Below are 9946 nucleotides of genomic sequence, written 5' to 3' on the forward strand. Positions count from 1 at the left end.
CCCTGCTCTGTCACTGCTGATCGTGGGTGCCTGGCGGTCGCGACCGGCAGGCACGCACATCGGCATCTCGGCATCTCGGGGACGTGCCGGGCACGTGCGCGCCGCCGCCTGCACGCTCGTGCGACCCCCAGTGGCCGGAGGAATCCAGGACGTCATATGACGTCCTGTTGGATTTTCAGAGCCACAATGAAGCTGTCATTTTACAATGGCCCGGGGCTCAGGTGGTTAAAAGTTCTCTATAGTTCAGTCAGAGATCAAAACACGTGTCTCCGGCTTGTGGGGTGACACTAAGATATATATCTAAGGGAGGGTTGAAAGTTGAGCATGTGCTCTCTCACCCGAGCAGGCCCGAATCGTCTGATTCCTTCTTGAACGGAAATTTAAAAAAGGGCACGTCGTTCAGTCAATGTTCTGTAGCACTCGGTTCTTTAATCGTCAACTGGCAATCTTCTCCGATCCCTTGGAACACAGGCCAAGCACTCTTTGTCTTGCTTCCCTCCGGATGGTTGGTCTCCCGGTGGGTTCAGGCCCAGGCTTCAGGCCCAGCAGCTTGGCTGTGTAGCTCTACACAGCTCCGCAGAGGAGAAGATGCAGGTCCTGAGAGACCGAGATCAGCTCCTCCCTGTCCTTAAGTAACCTCCCCCATAAGTCTGTGCGGAGGTATCACATGTTCCAATAAGGCAGGGCATTGTGGGAAGTGTAGTCTGTTTCTACTAAAAGTCAATGGCGCCCTCCGCCACTTACCGGAGCCATCGGCAGCGGCGGAGACAATCGGGTCCTTCCTCCTGCTTGGTTGGGATACAAGTGAGGGCAAGATTGCCCCCACCCGTCTCCATAGCATAGCAGGGCGGAAGCGACGTCAAAACGTCACTTCCGCCCATGCTTCTTAAAGGCACATTTTTCTGTAAGAGGACCTATCATGCTTTTTTCTATTACAAGGGATGTTTACATTCCTTGTAATAGCAATAAAAGTGATTACATTTTTTGGATGTAAAAATGTATAAAATAAATAAAAATAAAAAGGAAAACATTTTTTTTTTTTAATCGCCCTGTCCCGACGAGCTTGCATGCAGAAGCGAACGCATACGTGAGTAGCGCCCGCATATGAAAACAGTGTTCAAACCGCACAAGTGAGGTATTGCCGCCATTGTTAGAGCGAGAGCAATAATTCTAGCCCTAGACCTCCTCTGTAACTCAAAAGATGCAACCTATAGAATTGTTTAAACGTCGCCTATGGAGATTAAGGATAAAAGTTTGACGCCATTCCACGAGCGGGCGCAATTTTAAAGCGTGACATGTTGGGTATCATTTACCTCGGCGTAACATTATCTTTCACAATATAAAAAAAATTGGGCTAACTTTACTGTTGTCTTATTTTTTAATTTAAAAAAGTACGCTTGTAAGACCGCTGCGCAAATACGGTGTGACAAAAAGTATTGCAATGACCGCCATTTTATTCTCTAGGGTGTTCGAAAAAAATATATATAATGTTTGGGGGTTCTAAGTAATTTTCGAGCAAAAAAAAAACTGTTTTCAGGGGTTGTAAAGGAATTTATTTTTTCATAATAAGCATCCTTTACCTGCAGACATTCCTATTTTCACTTCCTCATTGTTCGTTTTTGCTCAGAAGTTGCTCTATTTCTTCTCTGTTCTGTTCACTTCCTGCTTGTCTGATTGTTACTGACCACCGTGATGGGAGGCTTTACTGCGGTGGTCAGTGACGTGCTGACCCCCTCCTGGGAACTACATCTGTGCGGCAGGACTCTCTCTACGTGTTAGAGACTTCAAGGAGGTGTGAATTACTGGGCGTGCCGCAATGCATACTGGGAAATGTAGTTCTTGTGAATGAGTGAACAGAAACTAGAACGCCGGAGGTGATATAGATGAAGGAATTTAATAGGTATTTACTCGTTTTTTAACAGAATCATTACACTATTCTGTCTGTCTACCTTGCACACATTAATTTTAGGCAAAACATTTTTTTTACTTTACAACTCCTTTAATCTTGTAAACACCGAGTCTGAAAATCAGGAAAGGTCCTTAAGTGGTTAAGGAGAATAAAATAGCCTTTATTTTCATGTTAAAGGATAAGTTCACCTTTTGTAATATGTTACATGTTACACCCATATTTGTTGCAGATGCAGCAGTCCGTGCAGTGTCCCCCCCCCCCCCCCCCAATCAATGCCCTGTTGTATCAGGGAACAGAGGATCTTCTCCCCACACTCGCTGTCACAATATAAAAAAACGCGGCCATGCGGAGCTCCACCCACCTGGCTGCATCTTTCATTCACAGAGGTCTGTGAATGTTAGCGTTACAAGTACCGACATCCTTTGCGATTGTCAGCATGTAGTTCTCGATTAACTACCAACAGGGTTCTGTTGAGCGCTGTAGGTAGTTCATTGGTACTTTCTGTCAGTGTGTAAGGCTGCATTCACACCTGAGTGTATCGTTTTGCAGCGTTTTTTACCGCGATTTGCCGCGACAAAACGCAGTGTTTTTTACCGCGACAAAACGCAGCGTTTTTTACCACAATTTTTTACAGGTCTGGGGTCACCAATGTAAAACACCCAAACGCCCAAATTCGAGCAACAAAAAAGGGTCCAGAACTTGTTTGGGCTTCAGGCGTTCGGCGTCAGGCGTTTTGTAGTGGAGATGTGAACCATCTCCATAGAGAATAATGTATTTTTTCCCCTCTAGCGTTTTGGGGCGTCGCGCTTCAGGCGACAAAACGCTCAGGTGTGAATGCAGCCTAAGTGAGGAAGTACAAGCAGACAGCTTACACTGACAGTCTGCAATAGCCCTGCATTGCACTGGCGATCTGCTGATCATGGGTACAATGCTTTGCAGGCTCCTAGTAAAAAAAAAAATATATATATTCTTTTCCTGCAAAAAGATGTGCATTTATTTAGCTTTTTTAGCCTACAGTTTAAATAGCAAGGCATGGTAAGTCAATGGTGGGTAGAAGATTAGCTTCATGTAGAGCAGGGCTCTTCAAACCATGATCCTCTGGTTGCTCAGGAACTACAATTCCCACCATCCATGCCTAGTCTGTGAATGTCATGCCCCGTACACACGATCGGGATTCCCGGCGGTAAAAAGTCAGCCGGGAATCCCGGGGGGAAAACCGAGAACCTGCTCGGTCACTTTCCCCCCTATACACACCAGAGGTTTTCCCGCCGGCAAAACTGCGGTGAGAGCTTTGGCCGTGAATCCCGGCCGTGTCTAAGCTCCACTGCAGTGTTTCCCATAGGGAAACTGCCGGGAAACAGACCGCTGGGAATAGCGGCAAGAAAAAAGAGAACATGTTCTAATTTTTCCTGCCGCGATTCCCTGCGGTTTTCCTGTCGGGAAAACTGCCATGGAGCATACATACACAGTTTTCCAAACCAAAAGCTGTCATGGCAGTTTTCCCGAGAGGAAAACTGGTTGTGTGTACGAGGCATCAGAGTTTTACAATGCCTTATGGGATGTGTAGCTCCTCAACAGCTGAAGGGCCGTAGTTTGAAGATCCCATAAGCAATATCGGTGACTATAAATGATATGCTAGTCCTTTGCCCTTTGTTTGTCCTTTTCGGGCATAGATTAGACATTTCAGGACCTATTTAACCACTTCTCTACCGCGTCATTGTGAAATGACGGTTTCAGGAACCCCTCCTCGATCCGGGTGGACGTCATGTGACGTCCTGGGCTTTGTGGGGGGATATCTGAATGATGCCTGCAGCTAGAGGCATCATTCAGATATGCTTCTCTTCTGGAGGCGATTCTGCACAACGTAAGAACGATCATAGTGGCGATTCCGCCGCTAGATCGTTCTTACAGGCGGCGGGAGGGGACATCCCCCCCCTCCAGCCGCCATCCGGTGCTTCTCCGGGCTCTCCCGTGCCATCGGGGGCCCGGAGAACGAATCGTCCGGCGCTGGCAGGAAGCATAGAGATGACTGGTGACCAGATGGTCACCAGTCATCTCTATGACCGTCGGAGGACCCGGGCGCGATGTGATGACGTCACGCCTGGGTCCCCGTAAGTAAACAAAGCCGCAATTGCGGCTGCTAAGCAACAGCAAGCATGAGATCGGTGAATTTTTTTTCACCGATTTCATGCTTTCCAGCCTGGAGGAGAGATGTGGGGTCTTATTGACCCCGCATCTCTCCATAAAGAGGACCTGTCACACACATTCCTATTACAAGGGATGTTTACATTCCTTGTAATAGGAATAAAAGTGATAATAAAAAAATTTAAATAAAAAAAAAAGTGTAAAAAAAGAAATAAATATGTAAAAAAAAAAAAAGAAATAAAAAAAAAAAATTTTAACGCTTCGCGCACAGAAGCGAACGCACACGCAAGTCCCGCTGACATATGTAAACGCCGTTTAAACCACAAATGTGAGGTATCGCCGCGTGCGTTTGAGTGCCAGCAACAATTCTAGCACTAGATCTCCTCTGTAAATCTAAACTGGTAACCTGTAAAAAATTTCAAAGCGTTGCCTATGGAGATTTTTAAGTACCGAAGTTTGGCGCCATTCCATGAGTGTGCGCAATTTTAAAGCGTGACATGTTAGGTATCTATTTACTCGGTGTAACATCATATTTCATATTTTACAAAAAAATTGGGCTAACTTTACTGTTTTGTTATTTTTTTAATTCATGAAACAATTTTTTTCCAAAAAAAAGGCGTTTGAAAAATTATTGCGCAAATAGCGTGCAAGATAAAACGTTTCAATGACCGTCGTTTTATTCCCTAGGGTGTCTGCTAAAAAAACATATATAATGTTTGGGGGTTCTGCGTAATTTTCTAGCAAAAAAATTATGATTTGTACATGTAGGAGAGAAGTGCCAGAATAGGCCTGGTATGGATGTGTGTATAACAGCCCTGTATGGAAGCGGTTAATGTGATGCTGCTGACTTGTATTGAGTCAATTACTGAAATTATTTAAAACAGAGAATTAGGCCATAGACAGTCCAAATCTCATCCGAAATCAGCAAGGACCGGTTGAGGTTCGAACCATGTATGGGCAGGCAAAATGTACCCAAGGTGATCGATGCAACCAGCCTGCCAGATTTTACATGTGATTATTGATGGCGGTTTATATAGGTTCTCCCCCAGCGGGAGAACACAAGGCCTGCGTTGATGGGGGAATCTAGCAACTTTCTTTACCGCAACCACAGGTTGAATATTATTCCATCTATGGCTGACTTTAAGAAAAGACAGCGGGAACCAGCATTTTCAGAAGATCTGCAATCACAACCCAGGTATTTCTCTCATGTCACATTTCCTTTCATGTTTTATCAAAGGCTGAGTTAATATGTCTGTGTTTTCACATTACACAGACAAGCTTCTGAAATTCTGAGCATAATGATTTTAGCAAACGCGTTTAAAAAAAAAATGATAAAAGAGCCAATGCATTTTTCAGGATAAACTGGAGGTCTGTTGGCCTGTTGCTGTCTCAGGGTATGACTACAAGGAGTTTAATCAGGTCTCTCACATTTGTTGTTTTATATCCCACATTGTTTTGCTTTGGCACAAAGATACGTTGGCGCCTCATGTCTGGCTACTTCCATTCTGCTGAAAACAGGATTTTCTTTTTCTTACTTTAAGAATCTGCCTGGGCACTGGACGGCAAAAAAATAAAATGATAATTTGCTGTCTACTTTAGGTTAATGCTTGGGTAGCATTGTTGTTCTAACACCTTAGAAAGGGGCTTCCTTGTGATAACATGGTGTAGATACAAAAACAATCCAAGACTGGTTCTTTGAAAACTCCTTACACTGTAACCTACCACACTTGTTAGCGGGCCTTTGATCTCAGGCCTGGAAAAAAATATATTCCTTGAAATGCTCAGAGTTGTTATAGATGCATCAGAGCAGACATGTGAACTGTGCAGAGCTCCGTCGCTTGCAGCTTTGATCAACACATAGCCAAATTAACTTCAACTTGGTCAACAGAATGCATTTTCTTTTAAATATTCAATATATTAAACAAAAGGGGATGTGATATGTTCCTTTTTATGTTCTTGTACCAGTTTAGTATAGGGAGGGAAGCTTGACAGGATCAATCGTGTGATAATATTATTTAATTATGAATAAAAATAGGAGTGTCGTGTGCATAGAAATCAAAGAAAAGTTATCCAAATTCTTCTCTTTCATTTATAGGATTCTTTCCTCTATGTATGTTATTTAACCACTTGAGTTCCAGACAGTAATACGTCTTCTAATGAAGTTTTCAATGCTGTGATAGTTTGACCAACAATTACCTTGTTATGCATCTCTGTATATAAATTAGCTTTTATATCATTTTTTTCAAAGACAGATAGACCTTTCTTTTGGTTGTATTTAATATCGGCTGGGTTTTAAAAATTTCACTCCAAGACTCCAAGATTGACCACTATTCCTCACACTTACACCAACAATGGGCCACTATTCCTCGCACTCACACCAACGATGGGCCACTATTCCTCGCACTCACACCAATGATTGACCGCTATTCCTTACACTTACACCAACGATGGGCCACTATTCCTCACACTCGCACCAATAATTGGCCGCTATTCCTCACACTTACACCAACGATGGGCCACTATTCCTCGCACTCACACCAATGATTGACCGCTATTCCTTACACTTACACCAACGATGGGCCACTATTCCTCGCACTCGCACCAATGATTGACCGCTATTCCTCACACTTACACCAACGATGGGCCACTATTCCTCACACTCACACCAATGATTGACCGCTATTCCTTACACTTACACCAACGATGGGCCACTATTCCTCACACTCACATCAATGATTGGCCACTATTCCTCGCACTCACACCAACGATGGGCCACTATTCCTCGCACTCACACCAATGATTGACCGCTATTCCTTACACTTACACCAACGATGGGCCACTATTCCTCACACTCGCACCAATGATTGGCCGCTATTCCTCACACTTACACCAACGATGGGCCACTATTCCTCACACTCACACCAATGATTGGCCACTATTCCTCACACTCACACCAACGATGGGCCACTATTCCTCGCACTCACACCAATGATTGACCGCTATTCCTTACACTTACACCAACGATGGGCCACTATTCCTCGCACTCACACCAATGATTGACCGCTATTCCTCACACTTACACCAACGATGGGCCACTATTCCTCACACTCACATCAATGATTGGCCACTATTCCTCGCACTCACACCAATGATTGACCGCTATTCCTCACACTCACACCAACGATGGGCCACTATTTCTCCCACTGACACCTATGGGGCACTATTCCTCCCACTGACACCAACAATGGGGCACTTATTCCTCCCACTAAAGATGTGGCATTGTTTACTCCTGCTGACACCTAGACGCCAAGGATGGGGCTCTATTTCCTCCCACTGACTCCAAGTATGGGGCACGATTTCCTCCCACTGACTTTAAGTATGGGGCACGATTTCCTCCCACTGACTCCAAGTATGGGGCACAATTTTCTCCCACTGACTCCAAGTATGGGGCACGATTTCCTCCCACTGACTCCAAGTATGGGGCAAGATTTCCTCCCACTGACTCCAAGTATGGGGCACGATTTCCTCCCACTGACTCCAAGCATAAGGAATTATTCCTCCCACTGATGCCAGTGATGGAACACTATTCCTCGCACTCACACCAACGATTGACCACTATTCCTTGCACTCAAATTAACGACTGACCACTATTCCTCGCGCTCACACCAATGATTGACCACTATTCCTCACACTTACACCAACGATGGGCCACTATTCCTCGCACTCACACCAATGATTGACCGCTATTCCTCACACTTACACCAACGATAGGCCACTATTCCTCGCACTCACACCGATGATTGACCGCTATTCCTCACACTTACACCAACGATGGGCCACTATTCCTCGCACTCACACCAATGATTGACCGCTATTCCTCACACTCACACCAATGATGGGCCACTATTCCTCCCACTGACACCTATGGGGCACTATTCCTCCCACTGACACCAACAATGGGGCACTTATTCCTCCCACTAAAGATGTGGCATTGTTTACTCCCACTGGCACCAGTCTGGCCCCCCTAAAGTCTGAAAGACAGTAAACTGGCCCCTTGTTTAGAAAGTTTGGAGACCCCTACTATAGCAGGTGCTCTTCAAACTGGTAAAGAATCCCAGAGAATGATCTTTTCCTGAGATCAGTCTACCGCAGATTGCTTTTCTAGTAATTGTACCCCCATATATTTAATTTCAATTGTTGGTAATCTCTTTGTTTCATTATTCTGAATATGAAATTATATTTTGAGTTAAAGAGGCAACAGTTCTATTAAAATAGTTTTGATTGTTTTCTATGTCGGAAATGCGTACTAACATTCAAAGGAAAATGTAAAAATGGACAAAAAATTGGTATGTTGATGACCAGCATTAGAACTGCAGTTACCTTTATATAATCATATATACAAAGTAGATGCAGCGCTAAATTATATTTGACAAAAAAAAAAAAAAGATAAAAAGGAAAGACTAAGGCAGAGTCTTTTTTATCTTTTTTTCACCTTCATATTTTGTTAAATTATTATTTAGCGCTTTATCTACTTTGTATATATATTTTGTTTGAGTTTTTGTTACTAGACTTGGCAGCTGTATTCATTTTCACATTTAGTTTTATATTTATATATTATTTCATATACCGTTTTTTCTAGCGCAGGGTTAGCCCTTGGGCTTCCTCTTTTCACCTTTATATAATCAAATGATTGCTTAATCATGGAGATCATCTCATTTCTATGAATTCCGTTGACTTTTACTTTTCATTGCTGGTGTGTCATGTTCCTGCCAAGAATTCTCCAACCAAGTAATTTCTCCGTATGCTTAGAAACATATAAGACTTAGCAAGTGTACTCTAGCCAAAAGTTTCCCACTGATTCCAGGAAATATTGGTACAATACCGGTGTGATCCTGATTTACAACCTAATATCACTCCCATAGATAACAGAGTTATTGCTTGGCATGAATAGTATTTTCAATGATTTATCTGGAAATAGGTTCATGTGAAGACCAATTATAATATTGCATTTCTTTTTTATTATTATTATTAGGCTTTAACAAACTCTATGCAAAATGAAGTTGCTTTTATAGAACAGTTTATATTAATACTTATTTCTCAAATTAGGTGGGCACTTTTACAGAGTACATATTACACAAGTCCTTCACGTGCCTCACAATGAGTCATACAATGAATCATGTAAAATAAATCTAGGCTCCACGTATTGATGACGAGTCCAGTGGCGGCCCGTCCATAGGGGGCGCATGGGCGCCGCCCCCCCTCTCCCCAAAGCCAGTAAAAAAAAAAAAAAAAAAAAAATGAAAAAAAATTTTTTTTTTTTGGGCCCTTTAAGAAAAAAAAAAGGTCCTTTAAGACGGTGCATGTTCAGGGTGAGCGCCGGTCAAAGACTCAGAGCACTGCTATAGCATCATTGAAGCGTCATGCCAATGCAGCAGGCAAGACGCTTCATTTGCAGTTTTTTTTTAAGCTCTGTGGCTATGTGCTGTGCGCCATGAGCCAATCACTCTCCAGTGTCTCCACTCTCCTCTCTAATTGGGTCCTGCTGCTTCCTCACTGCAGAAGGAAATGGGCGGTGCTTTCCCCAGGGCAGTGTTACTTCGCTTTTGACTCCAGGAGGATTAAGGTAATTAACTTTATTAAAATACTTTATTTGTCTCATTGTCTGTCCTGTCCAGTGTCCCTGTCCACCACCTTGTGCTGTATGCTCAGCCTGTACTGTGATCGGACTGAGAGAGGACAGGAGGGAGGGGGAGGGTGCCGTGCTTCACATCTCCTGTCTGTGTGTGAGGGCTTAGAGTACCTGCGTCCTGCAGCTGTGCTTTACAAATCTCTTATCTCTGTCTGCCTATCTAATCTATCTGACTGTCCTGCCTGTCCTCTCTCTCTCTCTCT

Source organism: Rana temporaria, chromosome 4 (genome assembly GCF_905171775.1).
Source record: "Rana temporaria chromosome 4, aRanTem1.1, whole genome shotgun sequence".
Taxonomy (NCBI): domain Eukaryota; kingdom Metazoa; phylum Chordata; class Amphibia; order Anura; family Ranidae; genus Rana; species Rana temporaria.